The sequence below is a fragment of the Pelophylax lessonae genome, assembly GCF_965119305.1.
Source record: "Pelophylax lessonae genome assembly, chromosome: 4".
Classification (NCBI taxonomy): Eukaryota; Metazoa; Chordata; class Amphibia; order Anura; family Ranidae; genus Pelophylax; species Pelophylax lessonae.
In genome coordinates this window covers 677,554,636-677,571,301 of record NC_138771.1, presented here as the reverse complement: position 1 = coordinate 677,571,301, position 16,666 = coordinate 677,554,636, and positions in this window count along the sequence as shown.

The following is a 16,666-nucleotide window of genomic DNA, read 5'->3' as shown; positions in this document are numbered from 1 at the left end:
TTGGACCAGCTTGCTCAGTCTCCAGCAATATAGCTTGTTGCAGAAGATGTGTTGCCTCGGTGTTACCGAAGGAAAGGACACTCTGAACACCAGTCGGGTGACTCCGCATGTCTTTATTCTGAACCTGTGGGTCTGACTATAATAGGAAGAGAGTCCAGTGCCTTAGTGTTGAGAAGGGACTGTGCCTATTATCTAGTCACCAAAAATGGTTGGCAGAGATGAGATGGATAGCTTGGCAAGGTCTAATTGTTATCTGTTTCAGAAGCAGGGCTTTTTTTCTCAGAGAATAGGTGCAGGAACTCCTCCCTTCTGAGTCACCCCTTAACTCCGTCCCCTACCCACCCCCGAGCACCGTTCCTTGGTTTCACCTCCTACCCACCTCCCAGTACCACCCCTTTTAGAGAATTAACGATAACAAGAAAGGCAATATAATAGATCTAGAAACAATGAACACCCCAGCAACAATAGATCCACCTCTGCAACAATGGACTTCCAAAATCCAGTATCAATAGATTCCAGCAGCATCAGGCCCCTCCCTCAACAGTAGATCCCTCCCAGCAATGATTGATTCCCTGCAACATCATACCCCACCAGCAGCAGACTTCCCCAGCAACAAAAGGCCCTTTGCGCAAATAGATCCCCTCCAGCAACACTAGATTCCCCAGTAGCCAGCATCAATAAACCCTCCAGCAGCCAGCAACAATGACCCCTCCCTCAACAATAAATCCCTCCCAGCAACAACTGACCCACCAGCAGCAAAAGACCCACCCCAGCAACAATAAATCCCTATGAGCAACAGAAGACCTCCCCAGCAAAAATAGACCCCCATCCTCTGCAGCAATAGATTCCCTATTAGCCAGCATCAATAGACCCTCCAGCACCCCCCAGCACCCCTTGCCATTACATACATTCAGTTATGGAGGTGACGGAACTGCGTTCCCCCGCGTTCCCACTGAAAAAAAGCCCTGTTCAGAAGTAACAATAGAATGTCGAGTCAAGCGTGCCCTGAGGGGGAAGGAACTGATGAGGATCTCAGTGAGAATGTGCAGTTAAAGATTATGTGTTGAGAAGGTCGCCATTGATGTAAGTAGCTATGCATTTATCCATGTTTAATCTAAATTCCTTTGCAGTCTTGCTTTGGATTTCCGGGTCTGGCTACGCCCTCCACTACTTCATGCGGATTCTAATGCAATGTACACATTGTATCTAGTTAGCTAGACAGGGTAATGTCTTCTCACCTGTCCAACCAGATTTTTGTTAGGCGAGGGGGGGTTGTGCATTGATTTAAATGGATCTGCTATGTGTACATAACCATGTGAATATTTGTACAGCAGAGTCATATATATTTTTTCACTTAATTTCTTATATCCACTGGCCACATATAGGTTATGCCCCATGGCCCTGTACATTTTTTATTTCCCTTTTCCAGGTTTTTTGGATACTCCGTGGAACATTTTTGATAAAATAATTTTTGTAGGGGCGGCTGCCCAGAGCCAGTGAGGACATGGCTCGGTTTGGCGGGGGGTGAGTGTAGCATCCTCCTAGGTAGGTGCTAGTGAGGACATGGCTCAGTTTGGTGGGGGTGAGTGTAGCACCCTCCTAGGTAGGTGCTAGTGAGGACGTGGCTCAGTTTGGTGGGGGGTGAGTGTAGCACCCTCCTAGGTAGGTGTTAGTGAGGACATGGCTCGGTTTGGTGGGGGGTGAGTGTAGCACCCTCCTAGGTAGGTGCTAGTGAGGACATGGCTCGGTTTGGCCGGGGGGGTGAGTGTAGCATCCTCCTAGGTAGGTGCTAGTGAGGACATGGCTCGGTTTGGTGGGGGGTGAGTGTAGCCCCCTCCTAGGTAGGTGCAGTGAGGACATGGCTCGGTTTGGGGGGGGGGGGTGAGTGTAGCCCCCTCCTAGGTAGGTGCTTGTGAGGACATGGCTCGGTTTGGGGGGGGGTGAGTGTAGCCCTCTCCTAGGTAGGTGCTAGTGAGGACATGGCTCGGTTTGGGGGGGGGTGAGTGTAGCCCCCTCCTAGGTAGGTGCTAGTGAGGACATGGCTCGGTTTGGCAGGGGGTGAGTGTAGCCCCCTCCTAGGTAGGTGCTAGTGAGGACATGGCTCTGTTTGGCAGGGGGTGAGTGTAGCCCCCTCCTAGGTAGGTGCTAGTGAGGACATGGCTCGGTTTGGCAGGGGGTGAGTGTAGCCCCCTCCTAGGTAGGTGCTAGTGAGGACATTGCTCGGTTTAGGGGGGTGAGTGTAGCACCCTCCTAGATAGGTGCTAGTGAGGACATGGCTCGGTTTGGTGGGGGGTGAGTGTAGCATCCTCCTAGGTAGGTGCTAGTGAGGACATGGCTTGGTTTGGTGGGGGGTGAGTGTAGCCCCCTCCTAGATAGGTGCAGTGAGGACATGGCTCGGTTTGGGGGGGGTGAGTGTAGCCCCCTCCTAGGTAGGGGCTAGTGAGGACATGGCTCGGTTTGGGGGGGGGGTGAGTGTAGCCCCCTCCTAGGTAGGTGCTAGTGAGGACATGGCTCGGTTTGGGGGGGTGGTGAGTGTAGCCCCCTCCTAGGTAGGTGCTAGTGAGGACATGGCTCGGTTTGGCAGGGGGTGAGTGTAGCACCCTCCTAGGTAGGTGCTAGTGAGGACATGGCTCGGTTTGGCAGGGGGTGAGTGTAGCCCCCTCCTAGGTAGGTGCTAGTGAGGACATGGCTCGGTTTGGCCGGGGGGTGAGTGTAGCATCCTCCTAGGTAGGTGCTAGTGAGGACATGGCTCGGTTTGGCAGGGGGTGAGTGTAGCCCCCTCCTAGGTAGGTGCAGTGAGGACATGGCTCGGTTTGGGGGGGGTGAGTGTAGCCCCCTCCTAGGTAGGTGCTAGTGAGGACATGGCTCGGTTTGGGGGGGGGGTGAGTGTAGCACCCTCCTAGGTAGGTGCTAGTGAGGACATGGCTCAGTTTGGGGGGGGGGGTGAGTGTAGCCCCCTCCTAGGTAGGTGCAGTGAGGACATGGCTCGGTTTGGGGGGGGGTGAGTGTAGCCCCCTCCTAGGTAGGTGCTTGTGAGGACATGGCTCGGTTTGGGGGGGGGGGGGTGAGTGTAGCCCTCTCCTAGGTAGGTGCTAGTGAGGACATGGCTCGGTTTGGGGGGGGGTGAGTGCAGCCCCCTCCTAGGTAGGTGCTAGTGAGGACATGGCTCGGTTTGGCAGGGGGTGAGTGTAGCCCCCTCCTAGGTAGGTGCTAGTGAGGACATGGCTCTGTTTGGCAGGGGGTGAGTGTAGCCCCCTCCTAGGTAGGTGCTAGTGAGGACATGGCTCGGTTTGGCAGGGGGTGAGTGTAGCCCCCTCCTAGGTAGGTGCTAGTGAGGACATTGCTCGGTTTAGGGGGGTGAGTGTAGCACCCTCCTAGATAGGTGCTAGTGAGGACATGGCTCGGTTTGGTGGGGGGTGAGTGTAGCATCCTCCTAGGTAGGTGCTAGTGAGGACATGGCTTGGTTTGGTGGGGGGTGAGTGTAGCCCCCTCCTAGATAGGTGCAGTGAGGACATGGCTCGGTTTGGGGGGGGTGAGTGTAGCCCCCTCCTAGGTAGGGGCTAGTGAGGACATGGCTCGGTTTGGGGGGGGGGTGAGTGTAGCCCCCTCCTAGGTAGGTGCTAGTGAGGACATGGCTCGGTTTGGGGGGGTGGTGAGTGTAGCCCCCTCCTAGGTAGGTGCTAGTGAGGACATGGCTCGGTTTGGCAGGGGGTGAGTGTAGCCCCCTCCTAGGTAGGTGCTAGTGAGGACATGGCTCGGTTTGGCAGGGGGTGAGTGTAGCCCCCTCCTAGGTAGGTGCAGTGAGGACATGGCTCGGTTTGGGGGGGGTGAGTGTAGCCCCCTCCTAGGTAGGTGCTAGTGAGGACATGGCTCGGTTTGGGGGGGGGGGTGAGTGTAGCCCCCTCCTAGGTAGGTGCTAGTGAGGACATGGCTCAGTTTGGGGGGGGGGTGAGTGTAGCCCCCTCCTAGGTAGGTGCTAGTGAGGACATGGCTCGGTTTGGCAGGGGGTGAGTGTAGCCCCCTCCTAGGTAGGTGCTAGTGAGGACATGGCTCGGTTTGGCAGGGGGTGAGTGTAGCCCCCTCCTAGGTAAGTGCTAGTGAGGACATTGCTCGGTTTGGCGGGGGGTGAGTGTAGCCCCCTCCTAGGTAAGTGCTAGTGAGGACATTGCTCGGTTTGGTGGGGGGTGAGTGTAGCACCCTCCTAGATAGGTGCTAGTGAGGACATGGCTCAGTTTGGTGGGGGGTGAGTGTAGCATCCTCCTAGGTAGGTGCTAGTGAGGACATGGCTCGGTTTGGTGGGGGGTGAGTGTAGCCCCCTCCTAGGTAGGTGCAGTGAGGACATGGCTCGGTTTGGGGGGGGGGTGAGTGTAGCCCCCTCCTAGGTAGGTGCTAGTGAGGACATGGCTCGGTTTGGGGGGGGGGTGAGTGTAGCCCCCTCCTAGGTAGGTGCTAGTGAGGACATGGCTCGGTTTGGGGGGGGGTGAGTGTAGCCCCCTCCTAGGTAGGTGCTAGTGAGGACATGGCTCGGTTTGGCAGGGGGTGAGTGTAGCCCCCTCCTAGGTAGGTGCTAGTGAGGACATGGCTCGGTTTGGCAGGGGGTGAGTGTAGCCCCCTCCTAGGTAGGTGCTAGTGAGGACATGGCTCGGTTTGGCAGGGGGTGAGTGTAGCCCCCTCCTAGGTAGGTGCTAGTGAGGACATTGCTCGGTTTGGCGGGGGGTGAGTGTAGCACCCTCCTAGATAGGTGCTAGTGAGGACATGGCTCGGTTTGGTGGGGGGTGAGTGTAGCCTCCTCCTAGGTAGGTGCTAGTGAAGACATTGCTCGGTTTGGCAGGGGGTGAGTGTAGCCCCCTCCTAGGTAGGTGCAGTGAGGACATGGCTCGGTTGGGGGGGGGGGTGAGTGTAGCCCCCTCCTAGGTAGGTGCTAGTGAGGACATGGCTCGGTTTGGTGGGGGGTGAGTGTAGCCCCCTCCTAGGTAGTTGCAGTGAGGACATGGCTCGGTTTGGGGGGGGGGGTGAGTGTAGCCCCCTCCTAGGTAGGTGCTTGTGAGGACATGGCTCGGTTTGGGGGGGGGGTGAGTGTAGCCCTCTCCTAGGTAGGTGCTAGTGAGGACATGGCTCGGTTTGGGGGGGGGTGAGTGTAGCCCCCTCCTAGGTAGGTGCTAGTGAGGACATGGCTCGGTTTGGCAGGGGGTGAGTGTAGCCCCCTCCTAGGTAGGTGCTAGTGAGGACATGGCTCTGTTTGGCAGGGGGTGAGTGTAGCCCCCTCCTAGGTAGGTGCTAGTGAGGACATGGCTCGGTTTGGTGGGGGGTGAGTGTAGCTCCCTCCTAGGTAGGTGCTAGTGAGGACATGGCTTGGTTTGGTGGGGGGTGAGTGTAGCCCCCTCCTAGATAGGTGCAGTGAGGACATGGCTCGGTTTGGGGGGGGTGAGTGTAGCCCCCTCCTAGGTAGGGGCTAGTGAGGACATGGCTCGGTTTGGGGGGGGGGGGGGGGTGAGTGTAGCCCCCTCCTAGGTAGGTGCTAGTGAGGACATGGCTCGGTTTGGGGGGGTGGTGAGTGTAGCCCCCTCCTAGGTAGGTGCTAGTGAGGACATGGCTCGGTTTGGCAGGGGGTGAGTGTAGCCCCCTCCTAGGTAGGTGCTAGTGAGGACATGGCTCGGTTTGGCAGGGGGTGAGTGTAGCCCCCTCCTAGGTAGGTGCAGTGAGGACATGGCTCGGTTTGGGGGGGGTGAGTGTAGCCCCCTCCTAGGTAGGTGCTAGTGAGGACATGGCTCGGTTTGGGGGGGGGGGTGAGTGTAGCCCCCTCCTAGGTAGGTGCTAGTGAGGACATGGCTCGGTTTGGCAGGGGGTGAGTGTAGCCCCCTCCTAGGTAAGTGCTAGTGAGGACATTGCTCGGTTTGGCGGGGGGTGAGTGTAGCACCCTCCTAGATAGGTGCTAGTGAGGACATGGCTCAGTTTGGTGGGGGGTGAGTGTAGCATCCTCCTAGGTAGGTGCTAGTGAGGACATGGCTCGGTTTGGTGGGGGGTGAGTGTAGCCCCCTCCTAGGTAGGTGCAGTGAGGACATGGCTCGGTTTGGGGGGGGGGGTGAGTGTAGCCCCCTCCTAGGTAGGTGCTAGTGAGGACATGGCTCGGTTTGGGGGGGGGGTGAGTGTAGCCCCCTCCTAGGTAGGTGCTAGTGAGGACATGGCTCGGTTTGGGGGGGGGTGAGTGTAGCCCCCTCCTAGGTAGGTGCTAGTGAGGACATGGCTCGGTTTGGCAGGGGGTGAGTGTAGCCCCCTCCTAGGTAGGTGCTAGTGAGGACATGGCTCGGTTTGGCAGGGGGTGAGTGTAGCCCCCTCCTAGGTAGGTGCTAGTGAGGACATGGCTCGGTTTGGCAGGGGGTGAGTGTAGCCCCCTCCTAGGTAGGTGCTAGTGAGTACATTGCTCGGTTTGGCGGGGGGTGAGTGTAGCACCCTCCTAGATAGGTGCTAGTGAGGACATGGCTCGGTTTGGTGGGGGGTGAGTGTAGCCTCCTCCTAGGTAGGTGCTAGTGAAGACATTGCTCGGTTTGGCGGGGGGTGAGTGTAGCCCCCTCCTAGGTAGGTGCTAGTGAGGACATGACTCGGTTTGGTGGGGGGTGAGTGTAGCCCCCTCCTAGGTAGGTGCAGTGAGGACATGGCTCGGTTTGGGGGGGGGGTGAGTGTAGCCCCCTCCTAGGTAGGTGCTAGTGAGGACATGGCTCGGTTTGGGGGGGGGGGGTGAGTGTAGCCCCCTCCTAGGTAGGTGCTAGTGAGGACATGGCTCGGTTTGGCAGGGGGTGAGTGTAGCCCCCTCCTAGGTAGGTGCTAGTGAGGACATGGCTCGGTTTGGCGGGGGGTGAGTGTAGCCCCCTCCTAGGTAGGTGCTAGTGAGGACATGGCTCGGTTTGGCGGGGGTGAGTGTAGCCCCCTCCTAGGTAGGTGCTAGTGAGGACATGGCTCGGTTTGGCGGGGGTGAGTGTAGCCCCCTCCTAGGTAGGTGCTAGTGAGGACATGGCTCGGTTTGGTGGGGGGTGAGTGTAGCACCCTCCTAGGTAGGTGCTAGTGAGGACATGGCTCGGTTTGGTGGTTGGTGAGTGTAGCGCCCTCCTAGGTAGGTGCTAGTGAGGACATGGCTCGGTTTGGCGGGGGGTGAGTGTAGCCCCCTCCTAGGTAGGTGCTAGTGAGGACATGGCTCGGTTTGGTGGGGGGTGAGTGTAGCCCCCTCCTACGTAGGTGCTAGTGAGGACATGGCTCGGTTTGGTGGGGGGTGAGTGTAGCACCCTCCTAGGTAGGTGCTAGTGAGGACATGGCTCGGTTTGGTGGGGGGTGAGTGTAGCCCCCTCCTAGGTAGGTGCAGTGAGGACATGGCTCGGTTTGGGGGGGGGGGGTGAGTGTAGCCCCCTCCTAGGTAGGTGCTAGTGAGGACATGGCTCGGTTTGGGGGGGGGGTGAGTGTAGCCCCCTCCTAGGTAGGTGCTAGTGAGGACATGGCTCGGTTTGGCAGGGGGTGAGTGTAGCCCCCTCCTAGGTAGGTGCTAGTGAGGACATGGCTCAGTTTGGCAGGGGGTGAGTGTAGCCCCCTCCTAGGTAGGTGCTAGTGAGGACATGGCTCGGTTTGGCAGGGGGTGAGTGTAGCCCCCTCCTAGGTAGGTGCTAGTGAGGACATTGCTCGGTTTGGCGGGGGGTGAGTGTAGCACCCTCCTAGATAGGTGCTAGTGAGGACATGGCTCGGTTTGCTGGGGGGTGAGTGTAGCCTCCTCCTAGGTAGGTGCTAGTGAAGACATTGCTCGGTTTGGCGGGGGGTGAGTGTAGCCCCCTCCTAGGTAGGTGCAGTGAGGACATGGCTCGGTTTGGGGGGGGGGGGGTGAGTGTAGCCCCCTCCTAGGTAGGTGCTAGTGAGGACATGGCTCGGTTTGGTGGGGGGTGAGTGTAGCCCCCTCCTAGGTAGGTGCAGTGAGGACATGGCTCGGTTTGGGGGGGGGGTGAGTGTAGCCCCCTCCTAGGTAGGTGCTTGTGAGGACATGGCTCGGTTTGGGGGGGGGGGGTGAGTGTAGCCCTCTCCTAGGTAGGTGCTAGTGAGGACATGGCTCGGTTTGGGGGGGGGGTGAGTGTAGCCCCCTCCTAGGTAGGTGCTAGTGAGGACATGGCTCGGTTTGGCAGGGGGTGAGTGTAGCCCCCTCCTAGGTAGGTGCTAGTGAGGACATGGCTCTGTTTGGCAGGGGGTGAGTGTAGCCCCCTCCTAGGTAGGTGCTAGTGAGGACATGGCTCGGTTTGGCAGGGGGTGAGTGTAGCCCCCTCCTAGGTAGGTGCTAGTGAGGACATTGCTCGGTTTAGGGGGGTGAGTGTAGCACCCTCCTAGATAGGTGCTAGTGAGGACATGGCTCGGTTTGGTGGGGGGTGAGTGTAGCATCCTCCTAGGTAGGTGCTAGTGAGGACATGGCTTGGTTTGGTGGGGGGTGAGTGTAGCCCCCTCCTAGATAGGTGCAGTGAGGACATGGCTCGGTTTGGGGGGGTGAGTGTAGCCCCCTCCTAGGTAGGGGCTAGTGAGGACATGGCTCGGTTTGGGGGGGGGGGGTGAGTGTAGCCCCCTCCTAGGTAGGGGCTAGTGAGGACATGGCTCGGTTTGGGGGGGGGGGGTGAGTGTAGCCCCCTCCTAGGTAGGTGCTAGTGAGGACATGGCTCGGTTTGGGGGGGTGGTGAGTGTAGCCCCCTCCTAGGTAGGTGCTAGTGAGGACATGGCTCGGTTTGGCAGGGGGTGAGTGTAGCCCCCTCCTAGGTAGGTGCTAGTGAGGACATGGCTCGGTTTGGCAGGGGGTGAGTGTAGCCCCCTCCTAGGTAGGTGCAGTGAGGACATGGCTCGGTTTGGGGGGGGTGAGTGTAGCCCCCTCCTAGGTAGGTGCTAGTGAGGACATGGCTCGGTTTGGGGGGGGGGGTGAGTGTAGCCCCCTCCTAGGTAGGTGCTAGTGAGGACATGGCTCAGTTTGGGGGGGGGGGTGAGTGTAGCCCCCTCCTAGGTAGGTGCTAGTGAGGACATGGCTCGGTTTGGCAGGGGGTGAGTGTAGCCCCCTCCTAGGTAGGTGCTAGTGAGGACATGGCTCGGTTTGGCAGGGGGTGAGTGTAGCCCCCTCCTAGGTAAGTGCTAGTGAGGACATTGCTCGGTTTGGCAGGGGGTGAGTGTAGCCCCCTCCTAGGTAAGTGCTAGTGAGGACATTGCTCGGTTTGGTGGGGGGTGAGTGTAGCCCCCTCCTAGATAGGTGCTAGTGAGGACATGGCTCAGTTTGGTGGGGGGTGAGTGTAGCACCCTCCTAGGTAGGTGCTAGTGAGGACATGGCTCGGTTTGGTGGGGGGTGAGTGTAGCCCCCTCCTAGGTAGGTGCAGTGAGGACATGGCTCGGTTTGGGGGGGGGGGGTGAGTGTAGCCCCCTCCTAGGTAGGTGCTAGTGAGGACATGGCTCGGTTTTGGGGGGGGGGTGAGTGTAGCCCCCTCCTAGGTAGGTGCTAGTGAGGACATGGCTTGGTTTGGGGGGGGGTGAGTGTAGCCCCCTCCTAGGTAGGTGCTAGTGAGGACATGGCTCGGTTTGGCAGGGGGTGAGTGTAGCCCCCTCCTAGGTAGGTGCTAGTGAGGACATGGCTCGGTTTGGCAGGGGGTGAGTGTAGCCCCCTCCTAGGTAGGTGCTAGTGAGGACATGGCTCGGTTTGGCAGGGGGTGAGTGTAGCCCCCTCCTAGGTAGGTGCTAGTGAGGACATGGCTCGGTTTGGCAGGGGGTGAGTGTAGCCCCCTCCTAGATAGGTGCTAGTGAGGACATGGCTCGGTTTGGTGGGGGGTGAGTGTAGCCTCCTCCTAGGTAGGTGCTAGTGAAGACATTGCTCGGTTTGGCGGGGGGTGAGTGTAGCCCCCTCCTAGGTAGGTGCAGTGAGGACATGGCTCGGTTTGGGGGGGGGGGGTGAGTGTAGCCCCCTCCTAGGTAGGTGCTAGTGAGGACATGACTCGGTTTGGTGGGGGGTGAGTGTAGCCCCCTCCTAGGTAGGTGCAGTGAGGACATGGCTCGGTTTGGGGGGGGGGTGAGTGTAGCCCCCTCCTAGGTAGGTGCTAGTGAGGACATGGCTCGGTTTGGGGGGGGGTGAGTGTAGCCCCCTCCTAGGTAGGTGCTAGTGAGGACATGGCTCGGTTTGGCAGGGGGTGAGTGTAGCCCCCGCCTAGGTAGGTGCTAGTGAGGACATGGCTCGGTTTGGCGGGGGTGAGTGTAGCCCCCTCCTAGGTAGGTGCTAGTGAGGACATGGCTCGGTTTGGCAGGGGGTGAGTGTAGCCCCCTCCTAGGTAGGTGCTAGTGAGGACATGGCTCGGTTTGGTGGGGGGTGAGTGTAGCACCCTCCTAGATAGGTGCTAGTGAGGACATGGCTCAGTTTGGTGGGGGGTGAGTGTAGCATCCTCCTAGGTAGGTGCTAGTGAGGACATGGCTCGGTTTGGTGGGGGGTGAGTGTAGCCCCCTCCTAGGTAGGTGCAGTGAGGACATGGCTCGGTTTGGGGGGGGGGGGTGAGTGTAGCCCCCTCCTAGGTAGGTGCTAGTGAGGACATGGCTCGGTTTGGGGGGGGGGGTGAGTGTAGCCCCCTCCTAGGTAGGTGCTAGTGAGGACATGGCTCGGTTTGGGGGGGGGGTGAGTGTAGCCCCCTCCTAGGTAGGTGCTAGTGAGGACATGGCTCGGTTTGGCAGGGGGTGAGTGTAGCCCCCTCCTAGGTAGGTGCTAGTGAGGACATGGCTCGGTTTGGCAGGGGGTGAGTGTAGCCCCCTCCTAGGTAGGTGCTAGTGAGGACATGGCTCGGTTTGGCAGGGGGTGAGTGTAGCCCCCTCCTAGGTAGGTGCTAGTGAGGACATTGCTCGGTTTGGCGGGGGGTGAGTGTAGCCCCCTCCTAGGTAGGTGCAGTGAGGACATGGCTCGGTTTGGCGGGGGTGAGTGTAGCACCCTCCTAGGTAGGTGCTAGTGAGGACATGGCTCGGTTTGGTGGGGGGTGAGTGTAGAACCCTCCTAGGTAGGTGCTAGTGAAGACATTGCTCGGTTTGGCGGGGGGTGAGTGTAGCCCCCTCCTAGGTAGGTGCAGTGAGGACATGGCTCGGTTTGGGGGGGGGGTGAGTGTAGCCCCCTCCTAGGTAGGTGCTAGTGAGGACATGACTCGGTTTGGTGGGGGGTGAGTGTAGCCCCCTCCTAGGTAGGTGCAGTGAGGACATGGCTCGGTTTGGGGGGGGGGTGAGTGTAGCCCCCTCCTAGGTAGGTGCTAGTGAGGACATGGCTCGGTTTGGGGGGGGGGTGAGTGTAGCCCCCTCCTAGGTAGGTGCTAGTGAGGACATGGCTCGGTTTGGCGGGGGGTGAGTGTAGCCCCCTCCTAGGTAGGTGCTAGTGAGGACATGGCTCGGTTTGGCAGGGGGTGAGTGTAGCCCCCGCCTAGGTAGGTGCTAGTGAGGACATGGCTCGGTTTGGCGGGGGGGTGAGTGTAGCACCCTCCTAGATAGGTGCTAGTGAGGACATGGCTCGGTTTGGTGGTTGGTGAGTGTAGCCCCCTCCTAGGTAGGTGCTAGTGAGGACATGGCTCGGTTTGGTGGGGGGTGAGTGTAGCACCCTCCTAGGTAGGTGCTAGTGAGGACATGGCTCGGTTTGGTGGGGGGTGAGTGTAGCACCCTCCTAGGTAGGTGCTAGTGAGGACATGGCTCGGTTTGGTGGGGGGTGAGTGTAGCACCCTCCTAGGTTGGTGCTAGTGAGGACATGGCTCGGTTTGGCGGGGGGTGAGTGTAGCCCCCTCCTAGGTAGGGTCTAGTGAGGACATGGCTCGGTTTGGCGGGGGGTGAGTGTAGCACCCTCCTAGGTAGGTGCTAGTGAGGACATGGCTTGGTTTGGTGGGTGGGGGGGGGGGGTGAGTGTAGTTCCCTCCTAGGTAGGTGCTAGTGAGGACATGGCTCGGTTTGGTGGGGGGTGAGTGTAGCACCCTCCTAGGTTGGTGCTAGTGAGGACATGGCTTGGTTTGGTGGGTGGGGGGGGGGGTGAGTGTAGTTCCCTCCTAGGTAGGTGCTAGTGAGGACATGGCTCGGTTTGGCGGGGGGTGAGTGTAGCCCCCTCCTAGGTAGGGTCTAGTGAGGACATGGCTCGGTTTGGCGGGGGGTGAGTGTAGCCCCCTCCTAGGTAGGGTCTAGTGAGGACATGGCTCGGTTTGGCGGGGGGTGAGTGTAGCCCCCTCCTAGGTAGGTGCTAGTGAGGACATGGCTCGGTTTGGCGGGGGGTGAGTGTAGCCCCCTCCTAGGTAGGTGCTAGTGAGGACATGGCTCGGTTTGGCGGGGGGTGAGTGTAGCACCCTCCTAGGTAGGTGCTAGTGAGGACATGACTCGGTTTGGCGGGGGGTGAGTGTAGCCCCCTCCTAGGTAGGTGCTAGTGAGGACATGGCTCGGTTTGGCGGGGGGTGAGTGTAGCACCCTCCTAGGTAGGGTCTAGTGAGGACATGGCTCGGTTTGGCGGGGGGTGAGTGTAGCCCCCTCCTAGGTAGGGTCTAGTGAGGACATGGCTCGGTTTGGCGGGGGGTGAGTGTAGCACCCTCCTAGGTAGGTGCTAGTGAGAGAGTATAGTTTTTTTACTCTGTCTACCTATCAGAGGAGCAGCAGGCAAACATATTGCTTTCTGCCTACCAGTAGGATCTGTGAGTTTAGGCCCGTACACACGATAAGAAAATCTGTAGGGAAAATTCGTCCGACGACCGATCTGCCGATTTTCGGATTGTTAGTATGGTGCTTTCGACAGCCGACTCCGACTTTTCGGCTGACAAAATCCTGATGTGCAGGCTATAAAATTTTTGTCGTCCGTAATACAACGTCCGATTTTCGTCTCATTAGTACAGATTTTGACGGAAAAAAATCTTAAGAGCAAGACTGGGCATGCTCAGAGAGGAAAGAACACAAAGAAAGCAATCCAACACATGACATCACTTCTATCACATGACATCACTTCTATCACATGACATCACTCCTATCACATGACATCACTCCTATCACATGACATCACTTCTATCACATGACATCACTTCTATCACATGACATCACTTCTATCACATGACATCACTCCTATCACATGACATCACTCCCATCACATGACATCACTCCCATCACATGACATCACTCCTATCACATGACATCACTTCTATCACATGACATCACTTCTATCACATGACATCACTCCTATCACATGACATCACTTCTATCACATGACATCACTCCTATCACATGACATCACTCCTATCACATGACATCACTCCTATCACATGACATCACTTCTATCACATGACATTACTTCTATCACATGACATCACTCCTATCACATGACATCACTTCTATCACATGACATCACTCCTATCACATGACATCACTTCTATCACATGACATCACTCCTATCACATGACATCACTCCTATCACATGACATCACTTCTATCACATGACATCACTCCCGTCACATGACATCACTTCTGTCACATGACATCACTCCTATCACATGACATCACTTCTATCACATGACATCACTTCTATCACATGACATCACTCCTATCACATGACATCACTCCCATCACATGACATCACTTCTATCACATGACATCACTCCTATCACATGACATCACTCCTATCACATGACATCACTTGTGAAGTAGAATTCGGTCGTACGGGAAAATTCATATGAAAATTAACGCTTCACTTTCCACATCAGACTAGCATGCCACAAATAACGGACGACAGATCGTTCGATAATCCTATCGTGTGTACGGGGCTTTAGGCCTGCTCAGTGTGCTCAGCATGCGATTCATTGGGTCTACAGAGTGTTTCACATTGGTCCAATAGGGAGGCATGTTGGACAGTGGGAGGAAATCTGACCAATGGGTACATAGCAGTCCATGCCGGCTAACATGGGGCTAATCCATCATTAGGATAACCCTGACTCCACAGCGCTGCCCTATGGAAACCCCAGTATCCTTACTACACGTAGCCCAGGTAGGGGGCTTTGCTGCTACGGAGAGCACTATGCATGGAATACTTTCAGTAATAGGAAACGTGTCCACATAAATGAGTTACAGTTCTGTATTTCCCTAAGGTATACGTCACCTGGTGGTCTGCCAATAGGAGTGGTACGATGTAGCAGCCCGCTACCCAGCAATAGATTATTGCAGGTAAGGGTAATCCTTCAGATGTCTGCAAACACATACATGTGCTGAATTATGGTAGGACATACTCCCCATAATTGCATCACAGATCAGTCTAATGTCACTTCAAGTATACATAGAGCGGCCAGTATGTGCGAGTAATGATGAAAGTACATCTAGACCCATGCTCTCAATCCTGGCTTTGCCAATCCCAAGGCTAAGAACACATCGATGGCTTGTAAACAAAGTTCAAATAATATCAGAATCCTCCCCCCAACCTTTTTCTTCCATGTCCTCCGTTCATTGCACCAAACTCCGTACCTGGGAGGTCTGACGGGTTCTACCAACCTCCCCCCAACCAACCACCTTCTTCCATGACCTTCATTTATTGGATCAAACTCCGTACCTGGGAGGTCTGACGGGTTCTACCAACCTCCCCCCAACCAACCACCTTCTTCCATGACCTTCATTTATTGGATCAAACTCCGTACCTGAAATGTCTGCAGAGTCCTACATCCTCCTCCCTTCCCCAATGTCCTCCATTCAATGCTACAAACTCCGTACCTGGGAGGTCTGACGGGTTCTACAAGCCCCCCCAACCAACCACCTTCTTCCATGACCTCCATTTATTGGATCAAACTCCGTACCTGGGAGGTCTGCCGAGTTCTACTTCCTCCTCCCTTCATTACATCAAACTCTGTACCTGAGAGGTCTGATGGGTTCTACATCCTCCCCCCTGACCTCCTTCTATGTCCTCCATTCATTGCACCAAACTCCGTACCTGGGAGGTCTGCCGAGTCCTACATCCTCCCCCCTTCCTTCTTCCATGTCCTCCATTCATTGCATCAAACTCTGTACCTGTGAGGGGTGACGGGTTCTACATCCTCCCCCCCCCCCCGACCTTCTTTCATTGCATCAAAATGTGTACCTCAGATGTCTGCTGGGTTCTAAACCCCCCCCCCCCCATTCATTGGATCAAACTCCGTACCCAGGAGGCCAGCAGAGTTCTACATCCTCCCCCTTCCATGTCCTCCACTCATTAGATTGAACTCAGTACCTGTCTGAGGTCTTCCACTGCCCCCAACCTACTTACATGTCCACCATTCATTGGTTTAACACTAGGGGGCTCCCTCAATAGCCTCAGGGTGGAGCCCAATAGATCTGTAGAGAGAATGGATCTGAGGTTGTTGAGTGATGGAACACACGGTGAGGCACAGGACCCGGCCTACAGCAAAACATTTTGTATATTTATCCTTCACCTCTCCCTCCCCCCATTACTTAGTCATGTAACAATGTACCCCAATTTTTTTACAGAAATAAAGCCTTTTAGTGGCATCTGATCACCATCGCAGGTTTTTATCTTTTTATAGTAAAAATGAAGAAAATTTATATTTCACAATAGTAATGGCAGAAATCAGCAACTTCTAGTGGGAAATCCAATGCTGACCAATGCAGTATTAATATGCACTGTCACTGTACTGATGACACTGGCTGGGGTAACATCTAGGGCAGTGATGGCACGCCAGAGGTTTTTGAACTACATTTCCCATGATGCTCATGCACTCTATTGTGTCGTTTGAGCACTATAGGAAGTGTAGTGCCAAAACATCTGTGACTTTAGAACAGTGGTCTCCAAACTGTGGCCCTTTGCTAGCCTTTATCTGGCCCTCCTTCCAGTGGAGCAGAATTCCTCCCACTGGACACCAACGATGGGGGGGGGGGGGGGGGGGGGGCACTGGACACCCAACGATTGGGGGGGGGGGCACTGGACACCCAACGATGGGGGGGGGGCACTGGACACCCAACGATGGGGGGGGGGCACTGGACACCCAACGATGGGGGGGGGGGCACTGGACACCCAACGATGGGGGGGGGGCCATCCTCCATCCCACTGCCACCAACAATCTTTTTTTCTTCCATTGGCCATGCCTAAGGCATGGTTTATTCCCACAGATGCTGGGATATTTTATACTCCCACTACCCAGTCTAGCCCCCCTAGAGTCTGAAGCACTGTACACAGGCCCTTGGAGCCCCCTGCTCTAATGGAGGTGTCCTGTAGTTTGGAGCCCAGCTCTAGGGTTGGTGTCCCATCGGTTCTATGGACCGCTTCAAATTTATTATCCATGTCTTCATTACAGCTACAGGCCGTCACCATCCATTACATTCATTATTCAGGTTGGAGGGAGGCAATCTCCAATTCTGGAAGAGACAAAAATCCTTACAGGGGGTCCTAACCCCTCACTACTCCCAGAACTTGGAGACTGTCAGGAGGCCAGGTTACAACATAACACATGCATTTATAACAGCCTGTAGACCCCTCCCTTGGGTGGACACTTCAGTGACTTTATGGAGGTCCACCCATCACCTGATCGGATTGTACAATCCCATTTGGCTTTAGTTGCCCCCTCCATGCACTGTGAGGACACCCTGAACCAATCATTGGGTGTATCTGATCCTTCACAGCCCCAACACAAGCCAGGTCATGAATGGCCTTGCATGTCCTCAC